Source organism: Neoarius graeffei, chromosome 14 (genome assembly GCF_027579695.1).
Source record: "Neoarius graeffei isolate fNeoGra1 chromosome 14, fNeoGra1.pri, whole genome shotgun sequence".
NCBI classification, from domain to species: domain Eukaryota; kingdom Metazoa; phylum Chordata; class Actinopteri; order Siluriformes; family Ariidae; genus Neoarius; species Neoarius graeffei.
The window spans coordinates 39,718,160-39,733,519 of NC_083582.1; the positions used below are offsets into that span (position 1 = coordinate 39,718,160).

Consider the following 15,360-nt stretch of genomic DNA (forward strand, 5'->3'; position numbering starts at 1 on the left):
ATTGGGCGGGTGGAAGTACGGTATCTGGGCTTCAACTTGGGCAATGGGCAGGTGTGTCCCCAAATTAATAAGACAGCAGCGATTTGTGGCCTGCCCGAGGCCCAAGACCAAAAAGGGGGTGAGACAGTTCCTGGGGCTGGCTGGCTACTATCGGAGGTTTATACCTAATTATTCGGACATCACCAGCCCGCTGACTGATCTCACTAAAAAGGGGGCACCAGATCCGGTCCAGTGGATGGAGCAGTGCCAGCGAGCTTTCTCTGAGGTAAAGGCTGCACTGTTACCCCTTTTCCACCAAATCAGTTCCAGGGCTGGTTCGGAGCCAGTGCTGGTGCTGGTTCACAACTCGTTCAACTTGCGAGCCAGCTGAGAACCAGTTTGCTTTTCCATAGCTCGCGGGGCTAAGCGGAGCCACGCCATTACGTCGCTGTATACGTCAGTTACGGCGCTACGTTTGCATAAACCTTGGCGCGAATATCAAAGCAAAAACAACACGGAAGAAGCAGCAGCGGCAACAACAACAACAATAATAATATATTACTTCGTGTTTGTACAGCTACTGTTTCTCGTCGCTTAAAAATGGTGATCTTTCGCGGTCTTGTTATTGTTGTTGGTCTTAACAACTCCCCCCCCCCACACACACACACTGACGTAAGCGGTTCTTTCCTCTGGCCCAGCAGAGAGTTGGTGCTAGCCTGGAACCGGTTTTTCTGGCCCCAGAGCCAGTTCTTTGTCAGTGGAAACAGAAAACCCGGTTCCAAACTAAGCACTGGCCCCGAACCAGCCCTGGAACTGCTTTGGTGGAAAAGGGGCATGTGTGGGGGGCCACTGTTGCACTCCCCTGACTTCTCTCCACTTTGTTTTGCAGACGGACATGTCGGACAGAGGGCTGTTCTGTCCCAGGAGGTGGAGGGGAGGGTCGTCCAGTGCTGTACATCAGCAGGAAGCTGTTGGTGCATGAGGGCCGCGACAGCACCATAGAGAAGGAGTGCCTTGCCATCAAGTGGGCGGTCCTCGCCCTCTGCTACTACCTACTGGGATGCCCTTTCACCCTCTGTTTGGACCACGCACCCCTCCAGTGGCTCCACCGCTTGAAGGATGCCAACGCGTGGATCACCCGTTGGTATCTGGCACTCCAGCTGTTTAAATTCAAGGTGGTCCACAGGCCGGGGGCGCAGATGGTCGTGGCGGATTTCCTCTCCCGTCAAGGGGGGGAGTCGGCTGCAGGCCGGACGGCTCCCTGGCCTGAGTCGGGCAGTGGGGGTATGTGGCAGCAGGGGCGTGGTCAAGCATCGGTCTGTGAATGGAGGGTGGAGTCAGGGAAGGTAAGTGGCAGAATCACTGCACTTGATGCAAGTTAACCTGTGTTTGTGTGTCTTCCCCAGTGACCGCGCCCTATAAAAGGAGAAAGAGAGCAAAGGAAGGGAGCTCTCTCCCCAACCAGAACACTTGTGTGTGCGTGTGTGGCTGGGAGAGTATGAAAAGTTACAAATAAAGAGTTTTGAGAACTCAGTTCTGGCCTGCCGTGCTTCTGTGCTCCACCCACCCGCTCTGATTCCTACAACAGCTTATATGAATAAGGTTATTTTTTTTTTATCAATGTATTTTTATTGAGCTTTCAAACCTACCGTATACAAAGAAAGTAAACATTAAGGACAGAATCAAAGGCAATATAAGACATTACAAAAAAAGTCCACAAACCAAAACAAAAAGACACAAAAGATACACAAAAAAAGCCCACAAAGTAGTTACCTACTTATCTTACATATAGGGTACATTACACAGAGTCAAGGTGCATTGTCAGCTGTTCCACATAATGCAAAATCTACCCAGAGGTTAATCCTTTAAGAAATAAAAGGATACCATACTACATCAAACTTGCCCATTGATCCATTTGATGTGTATCTAATCTTTTCAACCTTAAGGAAAAATGACATCACAAATCCATCTGCCAAAGGAGGGAGGTTTGTCATTTTTCCAATTTAAAAGAATGAGTCACCGTGCTAAAAGTGAGGATTAGGCAATCCAATTTAACTGGGGCTTTTGTAGGGGAAGATCTTCTGATGGTACACCAAAGAGTCCAATAAACGGACAGGGATCAATATTTAGGCCTGAAATTGCTGAATATACTTCAAATATTGAGGACCAGAATGAGGTTAGACTGGAGCATGACCAAAATGTGTGGAGAAGAGTAGCAGGTGCTTGCCTACATCTGTCACAAATAGGATTAACCTCTGGGTAGATTTTGGATAACTTAACCTTAGACATGTGGAGCCTGTGCACAATCTTAAACTGAATTAATCTATGCCTTGCACAAATGGAAGAGGAATGGATTCTTAGAAGTGTGTTTAGACCATTGATCATCTGTAATATTTGTACCATTATCCTTCTCCCAGTTATCTTTTATTATCATCAATGAATAGCCTTCCATGTCAAATATACTTGTGTACAACCTTGATATACAACCCCGATTCCAAAAAAGTTGGGACAAAGTACAAAATTGTAAATAAAAACAGAATGCAATAATTTACAAATCTCAAAAACTGATATTGTATTCACAATAGAATATAGACAACATATCAAATGTCAAAAGTGAGACATTTTGAAATGTCATGCCAAATATTGGCTCATTTGAAATTTCATGACAGCAACACATCTCAAAAAAGTTGGGACAGGGTCAATAAGAGGCTGGAAAAGTTAAAGGTACAAAAAAGGAACAACTGGAGGACCAAATTGCAACTCATTAGGTCAATTGGCAATAGGTCATTAACATGACTGGGTATAAAAAGAGCATCTTGGAGTGGCAGCGGCTCTCAGAAGTAAAGATGGGAAGAGGATCACCAACCCCCCTAATTCTACGCGGACAAATAGTGGAGCAATATCAGAAAGGAGTTCAACAGTGTAGAATTGCAGAGTTTGAACATATCATCTACAGTGCATATCATCATCAAAAGATTCAGAGAATCTGGAAGAATCTCTGTGCGCAAGGGTCAAGGCCAGAAAACCATACTGGGTGCCCGTGATCTTCGGGCCCTTAGATGGCACTGCATCACATACAGGCATGCTTCTGTATTGGAAATCACAAAATGGGCTCAGGAATATTTCCAGAGAACATCATCTGTGAACACAATTCACCATGCCATCCGCCGTTGTCAGCTAAAACTCTGTTCAAAGAAGAAGCCGTATCTAAACATGATCCAGAAGCGCAGACATCTTCTCTGGGCCAAGGCTAATTTAAAATGGACTGTGGCAAAGTGGAAAACTGTTCTGTGGTCAGACGAATCAAAATTTGAAGTTCTTTATGGAAATCAGGGACGCTGTGTCATTCGGACTAAAGAGGAGAAGGACGACCCAAGTTGTTATCAGCGCTCAGTTCAGAAGCCTGCATCTCTGATGGTATGGGGTTGCATTAGTGCGTGTGGAATGGGCAGCTTACACATCTGGAAAGACACCATCAGTGCTGAAAGGTATATCCAGGTTCTAGAGCAACATATGCTCACATCCAGACGACGTCTCTTTCAGGGAAGACCTTGCATTTTCCAACATGACAATGCCAAACCACATACTGCATCAATTACAGCATCATGGCTGCATAGAAGAAGGGTCCGGGTACTGAACTGGCCAGCCTGCAGTCCAGATCTTTCACCCATAGAAAACATTTGGCGCATCATAAAACGGAAGATACGACAAAAAAGACCTAAGGCAGTTGAGCAACTAGAATCCTACATTAGACAAGAATGGGTTAACATTCCTATCCCTAAACTTGAGCAACTTGTCTCCTCAGTCCCCAGACGTTTACAGACTGTTGTAAAGAGAAAAGGGGATGTCTCACAGTGGTAAACATGGCCTTGTCCCAACTTTGAGATGTGTTGTTGTCATGAAATTTAAAATCACCTAATTTTTCTCTTTAAATGATACATTTTCTCAGCTTAAACATTTGATATGTCATCTATGTTCTATTCTGAATAAAATATGGAATTTTGAAACTTCCACATCATTGCATTCCGTTTTTACAGTGGGGCAAAAAAGTATTTAGTCAGCCACCAACTGTGCAAGTTCTCCCACTTAAAAAGATGAGAGAGGCCTGTAATTTTCATCATAGGTACACTTCAACTATGAGAGACAGAATGGGGGGAAAGAATTCAGGAAATCACATTGTAGGATTTTTAATGAATTAATTGGTAAATTCCTCTGTAAAATAAGTATTTGGTCACCTACAAACAAGCAAGATTTCTGGCTCTCACAGATCTGTAACAACTTCTTTAAGAGGCTCCTCTGTCCTTCACTCGTTACCTGTATTAATGGCACCTGTTTGAACTCGTTATCAGTATTTAAGACACCTGTCCACAACCTCAAACAGTCACACTCCAAACTCCACTATGGCCAAGACCAAAGAGCTGTCAAAGGACACCAGAAACAAAATTGTAGACCTGCACCAGGCTGGGAAGACTGAATCTGCAATAGGTAAGCAGCTTGGTGTGAAGAAATCAACTGTGGGAGCAATTATTAGAAAATGGAAGACATACAGGACCACTGATAATCTCCCTCGATCTGGGGCTCCACGCAAGATCTCACCCCAGGGGGTCAAAATGATCACAAGAACGGTGAGCAAAAATCCCAGAACCACACGGGGGGACCTAGTGAATGACCTGCAGAGAGCTGGGACCAAAGTAACAAAGGCTACCATCAGTAACACACTACGCCGCCAGGGACTCAAATCCTGCAGTGCCAGACGTGTCCCCCTGCTTAAGCCAGTACACGTCCAGGCCCGTCTGAAGTTTGCTAGAGAGCATTTGGATGATCCAGAAGAGGATTGGGAGAATGTCATATGGTCAGATGAAACCAAAATAGAAATTTTTGGTAAAAACTCAACTTGTCGTGTTTGGAGGAGAAAGAATGCTGAGTTGCATCCAAAGAACACCATACCTACTGTGAAGCATGGGGGTGGAAACATCATGCTTTGGGGCTGTTTTTCTGCAAGGGGACCAGGACGACTGATCCGTGTAAAGGAAAGAATGAATGGGGCCATGTATTGTGAGATTTTGAGTGAAAACCTCCTTCCATCAGCAAGGGCACTGAAGATGAAACGTGGCTGGGTCTTTCAGCATGACAATGATCCCAAACACACTGCCCGGGCAACGAAGGAGTGGCTTCGTAAGAAGCATTTCAAGGTCCTGGAGTGGCCTAGCCAGTCTCCAGATCTCAACCCCATAGAAAATCTTTGGAGGGAGTTGAAAGTCCGTGTTGCCCAGCGACAGCCCCAAAACATCACTGCTCTAGAAGAGATCTGCATGGAGAAATGGGCCAAAATACCAGCAACAGTGTGTGAAAACCTTGGGAAGACTTACAGAAAACATTTGACCTCTGTCATTGCCAACAAAGGGTATATAACAAAGTATTGAGATGAACTTTTGTTATTGACCAAATACTTATTTTCCACCATAATTTGCAAATAAATTCTTTAAAAATCAGACAATGTGATTTTCTGGATTTTTTTTTTCATTTTGCCTCATAGTTGAGGTATACCTATGATGAAAATTACAGGCCTCTCATCTTTTTAAGTGGGAGAACATGCACAATTGGTGACTGACTAAATACTTTTTTGCCCCACTGTATTTACAATTTGCACTTTGTCCCAACTTTTTTGGAATCGGGGTTGTAGTTCCCCTAACCTCAGGCTGCGCCTCTAGGATTGCATCCAAAGAGGATGTCTGTGGTAATGAAGGGAAATGATTAAAATGACTTTGTACAAAATGTCTGACTTGCAGATATCTGAAAAAACTATTTGCTGGCAAAGCAAACATTTGTCTAACCTGATCAAATGACATGAAAATGCCATCCTTATACAATGTCCTAATATTCAACACCCCATTTTTAAACCACTGAATGGTTTAACAGAGAAGCTGGAAATAGATGGTTGGCCATAACTGGAGCATAAACCGACATGGAGACTAGTCCATAGTGTTTACGAAACTGAGACCAAATCTTTAGAGAATGAAGCACTACTGGATTCTGGCAGGGCTGAGGTGAACGTAAAGGAATGGACGAACACAAAAGAGCTGAAAATGAGATAGGACTGCAAGAGTTAGATTCAATTTGTAACCAGCCTGGAAGATCCATGAGGGATGAGTCCCAAAGCCAATACAATAGGCATTTGATGTTGGCAGCCCAATAATAAATTTGAAAATTTGGCAGAGCCATCCCACCATATATTTTTGGCCTTTGTAAAAACAACTTCCTAATCCTTGCCATTTTATTATTCCAATTAAAAGATGAAACAACACTGTCAAGTTTTGTAAAGAATGTTTTTGTAAGAAAACATGGAATACATTGAAAAAGAAATAAGAATTTGGGAAGGATGTTCATTTTAATTATACTAATACACCCAGCTAAAGATAAAGGCAGTGCGGACCAGTGGGTGAGATCCTGTTGGGTACGCTCAAAGTGGGGTGAAATTGGCCTTCACAAGCTGAGAGTGAGACTTTGTAACAGACACACCAAGGTAATTTAGTTCATCATTGGTCACTTTGAATGGTAAAGAATGAAATGTGATTTGTCTAGCAGCTGTATTAATAGGGACGAGCTCACTTTTGCCAAGATTAAGCTTATAGCCAGAGAAGCTACCAAAAACATTTAGGGTAGTAAGAATATGTAGGATGGATGTCACAGGGTCAGATACATAGAGAAGGACATCATCCACATACAGTATAAGGAAATTTTGTGCTCCTTATTTGCTCTTAAGATTCCCTTAATATCTGTATGCCACCTAATGGTAGCTGCAAGAGGTTCCATAACCAGTGCAAAGAGTAATGGGGACAGGGGGCAGCCCTGTCTAGTCCTGTGCTGAAGAGGAAAATATGATTGTAGCGAGACTCTGATGCGGGTGGAGCACAGAAGCACGGCAGGTGGTTGTTTGCGACTTGTATTTCCTTTATTGCTGCTTTTCAGCACACAACTCAGACTCTCTCTCACATACACACACAGGCTAGTAGTAAGCCCTCGGCGCCGACCTCCCCTTCTCACTCTCCTTTTATAGGGCGCGGTCACTGCAGGAGACACACAAACACACGTTAATTGACAACAGATGTAGTAACATGACCACTCACCTTCTCTGACTCCGCCCTCCATGTACAGACCGTTGCTCGGCCATGCCCCCGCTGCCACACCGCCCAACTCCTCCCCCCCTTGACGGCAGAGGAAGTCCCCCACTGCCATCTGTGCCCCTAACCTGTGGACCACCTCGAATTTAAATGGCTGGAGTGCAAGATACCAATGGGTGATCCGCGTGTTGGCATCCTTCATGCGGTGGAGCCACTGGAGGGGCGCGTGGTCCGAACAGAGGGTGAAAGGGTGCCCCAGCAAGTAGTACCGGAGGGCGAGGACCACCCACTTGATGGCTAGGCACTCCTTTTCAATCGTGCTGTACCTGCCTTCCCACATCGACAGCTTCCAGCTAATGTACAGCATAGGACGCTCCTCCCCCTCCACCTCCTGGGACAGAACGGCCCCCAGCCCTCTGTCCTATGCGTCTGTCTGCAAAATAAAGGGGAGAGAAAAGTCAGGAGTGTGTAACAGTGGCCCCCCACACAGTGCAGCCTTTACCTTCGAGAAAGCCTGTTGGCATTGCTCCATCCACTGGACCGAATCTGGTGCCCCCTTTTTCATGAGATCAGTCAGCGGGCTGGTGACATCCGAATAATTAGGTATGAACCTCCGATAGTAGCCAGCCAGCCCCAGGAACTGTCTCACCCCCTTTTTGGTCTTGGGCCTTGGGCAGGCCGCAATTGCTGCCGTCTTATTAATTTGGGGACGTACCTGCCCATGGCCCAAGTGGAAACCCAGATACCATACTTCCACCCTCCCAATCGCACATTTCTTTGGGTTGGCTGTGAGACCCGCCCGCCTGAGCGACTTTAGGACGGCCCGAAGGTGTTCAAGGTGCCGCAGCCAGTCATTACTGTAGATGATGATGTCATCCAGATACACGGCGGCGTAGGTGGCATGGGGGTGGAGGACCCTGTCCATAAGCTGCTGGAACATAGTGGGCGCCCCAAACAGCCCAAAAGGAAGTGTGACGAATTGGTGTAAGCTAAAAAGTGTGGAAAAGGCTGTTTTCTCTCGGGACAGAGGAGTCAAGGGGATCTGCCAATATCCCTTTGTTAAATCCAGTGTCGAATAAAAACGAGCAGTGCCTAATCAATCGAGCAACTCGTCAATGCGAGGCATTGGGTACGCATTGAATTTAAACACCGCGTTGACTTTCCTATAGTCCACACAGAACCGGACCGACCCGTTGGTCTTGGGGACCAGGACCACTGGGCTGCTCCAGTCGCTGTGGGACTCCTTGATTATGCCCATTTCGAGCATGGCTTCAAGTTCATCCCGGACCACCTTTTTTTTGTGTTCGGGCAGACAGTAAGGGCGGGTGCGCACTACCACCCCCGGGGGCGTCTCAATGTGGTGTTCTATGAGGTGGGTGCAGCCGGGCAGGGGCGAAAACACGTCAGAAAATTCTTTCTGCAACTGGGCTTCCTCCGTGAGCTGGGTCGGGGAGAGGTGGTCTCCACAGGGGACCGGAGCGGTGGGTGATGCCAATTTTCTTTTTTGAACCTCTGGCCCCAGCTCCGGCTTCCCCGGAATTACTGACACCAACGCCACAGGGACCTCCTCATTCCAACGTTTTAAAAGATTGAGGTGGTAAATCTGTAATGCCCCACCCCTGTCCGTTCGCCTCACGTCATAGTCAACGTCCCTGACTTGCTGTGTGACCTCGAAGGGCCCTTGCCACTTGGTGACCAATTTGGAGCTCGACATGGGCAGTAATATGAGTACTTTGTCTCCCAGAGTGAACTCCCTAAGGCGCATGCTCCTGTCGTACAGTCGGGCTTGATGTTCTTGCACTTGCCACAAATTCTCCTGGGTTAAGTGGGTGAGTGTGTGGAGTTTGGCGCGCAGGTTGAGAGAACATATTGAATTTCGTTCTTACTAGGTGAAGGTCCCTCCTCCCAATTTTCACGTAGCACGTCCAAAATGCCACGCGGCTTACGCCCATATAACAATTCGAAAGGTGAAAAACCTGTGGAGGCTTGTGGGACCTCTCGTACTGCAAATAACAGGGGCTCGAGCCACTTATCCCAATTACATGCATCTTCGCTTATGAACTTCCGAATTATATTTTTGAGAGTTTGATTGAACCGTTCTACTAAGCCATCCATTTGTTGGTGATGGACGCTGGTGTGGATAGGCGTAATCCCCAGTAACCCATACAATTCGCGCAGTGTGCATGACATGAATGTAGTGCCTTGGTCTGTCAGGATTTCTTTCGGAATCCCGACCTCGGAGATAAAGTGGAAGAGTACTTCTGCTATACTGCGTGCTGAGATATTGTGGAGAGGCACCGCTTCCAAATATCTCGTTGCATAGTCCACCAGAACTAAAATAAAGCGATATCCCTAATGGCCCAACGAGATCCATCCCAATTCTTTCAAATGGGGTCTCGATTAAAGGGAGAGGGCGCAAAGGTGCTTTTGGAGTGGCCGCGGGATTTACTAATTGGCGTTCGCAGCATGCCGCTCACCACCGACGGACATCCCCGCGAATCCCTGGCCAATAGAACCGGGCCATTATTTGGGCTAGTGTCTTATCCTGCCCCAAGTGTCCGGCCATGGAATTAAAGTGAGCTGCTTGGAATATGAATTCCCGGCGGCTCTTTGGAATTAACAGCTGTGTTACTTTTTCACCAGTTTGAGTGTCCTGCATCACTCTGTATAGTCTATCCTTAATGATAGCAAAGTAGGGGAAGGCCAGCGTCGCATTTGGCTGGAGAATTTGACCATCGATTACTCTCACTTGGTCAAATGCATGCCGCAGAGTCCCGTCTCACGACTGCTCTAACAGGAAATCCCCGAGAGAGGGAGGAGAGGCGGGGTGCTCCTCACTCCGCGTATCGCCCTGACGCAGTGCTGACGTAGACGGCTCTGTGACAGCTTCTCCCGCCAATGCTACTCCGGGGCTTTCCCTAGCCGAATTACGGCAGGACCCACTCTTTACTATGTGCGTCATTAATTCCTTAAACCCCGGCCAATCATGCCCCTTTTCCACCAAAGCAGTTCCAGGGCTGGTTCGGGGCCAGTGCTTAGTTTGGAACCGGGTTTTCTGTTTCCACTGACAAAGAACTGGCTCTGGGGCCAGAAAAACCGGTTCCAGGCTAGCACCAACTCTCTGCTGGGCCAGAGGAAAGAACCGCTTACATCAGCGGGGGGGCGGAGTTGTTAAGACCGACAACAATAACAAGACCGCGAAAGATCGCCATTTTTAAGCGACGAGAAGCAGCAGCTGTACAAATGCAAAGTCATCCATTATTATTATTGTTGTTGCTGCTGCTTCTTCCGCGTTTTTGCTTCGATATTCGCGCCAAGGTTTATGCAAATGTAGTGACGTAACTGACGTATACAGTGACGTAATGACGTGTCTTCTCTTAGCACCGCAAGCGATGGAAAAGCAAGCTGGTTCTCAGCTGGCTCGCAAGTTGAACGAGTTGTGAACCAGCACCAGCACTGGCCCCAAACCAGCCCTGGAACTGATTTGGTGGAAAAGGGGTATCAGTCCCCAAAATTAGCGAGTGGGTAAGACAAGGGTTAACCACCACCTTTACACTGTTTTTCCCCTCGAAAGAGAATGTGGACAGACACTAAGGGGTAGTTGTGAACATCCCTGTGCACACACACAACACCTTCACCATTCATGCTCTCCCCAATGCCTCACCTTGCACCAGGCTTTGGTGGATTGAGGTCTGGTTATAGCTGGAATCCATCAAAGCCTGATACGTATCCCATTGGACACTTACCGGTATTTGATATGCTCCGGCCCAATCGAGGGCAGTTTCTGGTGCGTTGGGGACCCGGACCACCGCGCCCACCTCCATCGCGGAGCACTGATGTTGGAGATGTCCCGGCTCCCCACAGCGCCAGCAGACCGGCCCAGGATCTCCCTCTGCACCGGTGTTATGGACATCACTCACCTGAAGGGGAGGAGACACAGACAAGGAAGGGGGAAACGGGAGTACACCATGGGTGCGCCGGGCCGGCTGGGGGGGAAGCCGGCCCCCGCAGTGGGGGAATGGGGCGAGGACGGGAAGCAGAGGGAGGGAGAGAGGGAGAAGAGAGAGGAGCAGAGGAGACACACTGTCCTGCCGTCGGAACGGCAGCCATGTGGTCCTCCGCCAGCTCGATCGCCTGGTCCAGTGATGCCAGGCAATGACACTGGACCCACTCCACCGGTCCTTCTGGAAGTTGCGCGACGAATTGCTCCAGTGTCACCAGGTCAATCGCTCCCTCAGCGTCGCGGTTGTCTGCCCTCAACGCAGTAGGGCGCGGTCACTGGAGGAGACACACAAACACACGTTAATTGACAACAGGTGTAGTGACATGACCACTCACCTTCCCTGACTTCGCCCTCTATTCATAGACCGACGCTCGGCCACGCCCCTGCTGCCACAATGATGAATAAACGTCATTAGTTCTAACTGAAGCCATAGGGGAGGTGTACAACAATTTAACCCAAGAAATAAAAGTGTTCCCAAAACCAAACTGCTTAAGAACATAAAACAAATAATTCCATTCCACACAATCAAAAGCTTTCTCAGCATCCAGAGATAAGAGCCTCTGCACACTGAGATGAGGACGATGTGTAAAGGATATTAAATACATGCCTGATATTAAAAAATAATTGTCTCATCTCATTATCTCTAGCCGCTTTATCCTCCAGTTTGATCACATGACACAAGGGAGGGCAAAACAGACTGAAGACGGAGAGCCAACACCTTAGCCAGCATCTTAACGTCAATGTTAAGGAGACTTATGGGATGGTAGGAGGAACAATTAAGGGGATCCTTGCCCTTTTTCAAAAGCAAAGATATTGATGCCTGGCATAGGGTTGGGGGGAGGCACTGGGATTTTAAGCTATCAACAAATACATCTTTTAGCAGAGGGCTTAGTTTTGCTGAAAACTTTTTTTTATAAAATTCTGTAGGAAAGCCATCTGGGCCAGTACATTTTCCACTCTGCATGCATGTGATGGCTTTATTAATCCCATCTAGAGAGATAGGACTATCTAAAGATTCTCTTATGTTTTCATCCATGGTGGGTATGTCCAGACCTACAAAAAACATATCCGTTACTCTCCGGTCAGAAGGGTGTTCAGAAGTATATAAATTACAATAAAAATCACTAAACTGCTTATTGATATCTAAAGGGTCTGATAATAATCCTGTTTCAGACTCAATTTGATCAATTACATGAGTAGTGGATGTCGGTCTCAGACTGTAAGCAAGAGCTCTGCTTGGTTTCTCTCCATGTTCATAGGACATATGTCTGGTTTTTAACAAGGCCCGTTCCACCTGTCCAGTTGAAAGCATGTCAAATTCAGCCTGATACATCATTCGTTGTTTATACAGCTCTGGGGTTGGGACAGTAGCATAGGCCCTGTCTACTCCAGAGATAAGTTCTGAAAGTTCAGTTTGTCTGGCCATTCGTGCTTTGTGGACAGAAGCATTATAGGAGATAATATGCCCCCTCAGGTAAGCTTAAAGGGCCTCCCAAAGCAAGGAAGGGGAAGTCTCTTTGTTTACATTTGTTTCTAAAAATATGTCTATGTAAGCATTAATAAAGGCAATAAATGATTCATCTGACAAAAGTAGTGGACTGAGTCTCCATCTGAATCTGCTAGGTCTGTAGTTGGGGAAGATCAAAACGAGTGTTACAGGGGCATGATCAGATATCACAATACTGTTATAATCACATTCTTTAACCAGTGGAAGTAAGGACTTGTGTATAAAGAAATAATCTATGCGTGAATAAGTATGGTGAACACGTGAAAAAAAGGAATATTCTCTCCTTGTAGGATAAAGGAATCTCCATGGGTCAGACAGCTCACAAGACTGTAAAAAATTCTCTATGTATTCGACTGTTTTGGAGTTACTAATTGGGCGGCTTGACGATCTATCTAATACAGGGTGAATTACACAATTATAGTCACCAGCTAAAATAAGCTGATGAGTATTTAAGTAAGGTATACCTGACAGGAAGCTGTACATAAACTTAGAATCGTCCCAGTTTGGAGCATACACACAGGCTAATATCACAGGCCGACTGTAGAGTTTACCTACGTCGATAAAGCGTCCATTTGGGTCTGAGATGGTTTCAGATGCTACAAATGAAACTGATTTGTTAATCAAAATTCCAGCCCCCCTGGCCCTGCTCTGAAAAGTTGAGTGGTATACCTGTCCCACCCAGCCTCTCCTTAGACTATTATGATCTGACCTGCGCATATGCGTCTCAGTTAGGAAGGCTATATCAGTTTTCAGAAGCTTAAGATGAGCTACTGTAGGACCTTGGTGCGTTTAATAGGATGATTGAGCCCTTTCACATTCCAATTGGTAAAGTTAACAGACTGGCCACTCCCCCCAGAAGGCATATGTGAATTAACTGTATTCAGCAATATAAATAATATTACACAAACATAACAATCTGACTTGTGACAGATGAATTTTGTGACTCTGGCAGATGATATTGTTGTTCCACATGAAACAATGTGGAACCACAAGTGGGCACAGTGAAAAGAAAAGTGATCGACAAAATAGAAAAAAGACTTTCATTACACAAGCAACACTTACCCCCCACCACTATCCCAAACAAAGTGCATAAACCCAGGGGCAGCACGCCCCAAATATTCCAAATCTCTAACTTGGGTCTCTAACATAACCAAAACCGACCCGAAGCACAGCGGGCAGCCAGAATCATAAGGAAACAAGCAATGCCAACCATTCTGTATGCCACAGGTAAATCAAATGAAACAGTTTTAGTGGGACACCTGCTTTAAAAACACACAGGCTCAAATTTTAGCCCTCTAAAAATAGTGTGCTATCCAGCAGTAGTATCTTATTAATAAATTCTGTCAGCAAAAGAGTAGCCCCATATAAAATAAGCTAGGCCTACGCTAATTTAAAAGTAATAATAAATGGGCTAAATAAAACAGCCTCAAGAAAAACAGATCAAACATATTTTAACACCAGCAGGGAAAAAAGAAAAAAAAAAATTCAAGGCACATTGAAAAACGTGGCTCCACCTGCTGGATTGTTTGACAAAAAAGGGGCTTCTATTGGTCCATAAGAAATTAGGACAGAAAATACGGCCTCCACCATAAAACCATAACATCATAAAACATGTACTCTCTCACTTGAATAGGTATGTATGGTCAGATTCACAAACCAAAACGCTCTCAAGTAAACATGAAAGATCAGTCACTTAGATATAGGCTAATCCATTTTTAAAGTAGCCTATGAAGATACCTGATTATGCGATAGAATGTTCTCCTTAATATGTGAGACGGCTAGCTCAGGATCGGTGAAGGAATGTTCCTTGTCTTTGAACATGATCCGGAATGTAGCTGGATAACAAAGGCCGAACTTAACATTCTTTATGTTTCTACGGAGCTTCCTTGCCTCTGCAAAAGCGGCTCGCTTCTTTGCTACCTCTGGAGCGAAATCCGGAAAGATGTGCACACGCTTCTCCTCGTAAAACAGCTGTCTCTTCTGACTGGAAAGGGAAAGGATGCGGTCCTTCATGTCTCCATGATGTACGCGGATTATGAAGGGCCTGGGCCTGTCTCCCTGTTGATGTTTTAGTGCTAGTGAATGATGGCAATGGTCCAGGCATGGAGTTTCTTCCAGGCCCAATATCTCCTTCAATGCAGTTGCACAGAATTGCCGCGGATTGTTCCCTTCTTTACCTTCCTCTATTCCCACCAACCGAATGTTCTGACGACGGCTACGGCCTTCCAAGTCCAAACATTTTTCCGTCAGACTGCACACATCTGACTGCAGCTTTTTCACCGTAATTTCCAGGGCCATGACAGTCGAGCTCCACTCTGTGGCAGACTGCTCGAGGTCGCCAATGCCCTTGGTATTCTGTGCATTAGCAGACTGCAATGAGCTTAACAGCTGTATGCAACTCTTGGCGGATGGAGGATATTTCTTGATGAAGGGCAGTTGTTTGTGTGTCTATTTTCGTGCCCAACGATTCAATCACCGTCATAATTTTCTCAACGGATTCTGAGGAAAGTTGCTGTGCATCAGCTTCGGTATTAGCTCTTCTGCTAGTAGTAGCAGGCTTCGGTGGGCGACCAGCCATTTTTAGACGAGGCGAAAAAACCCAAAACAAACAAACAAACAAACAAACAAACAAACAAACAAACAAACAAAAACTTAGGCGAGTTCTATCTATACTTCAATTCCTTCAGTAGTGCCATACAACATTTAGAAGTTATATTCAAATGTCAATATGTATTTTGCACGCTTATAAA

The 15,360-nt window shown here is 46.0% G+C and overlaps 1 protein-coding gene across 2 annotated transcripts in view; it reads left to right on the forward strand.

The window, feature by feature from the left end:
* The window catches only part of LOC132898191 (sulfotransferase 2B1-like), a 57,298-nt gene that overhangs the window by 25,605 nt on the left and 16,333 nt on the right, over positions 1-15,360 (forward strand). The gene's annotated exons all lie outside the window — the stretch shown is intronic.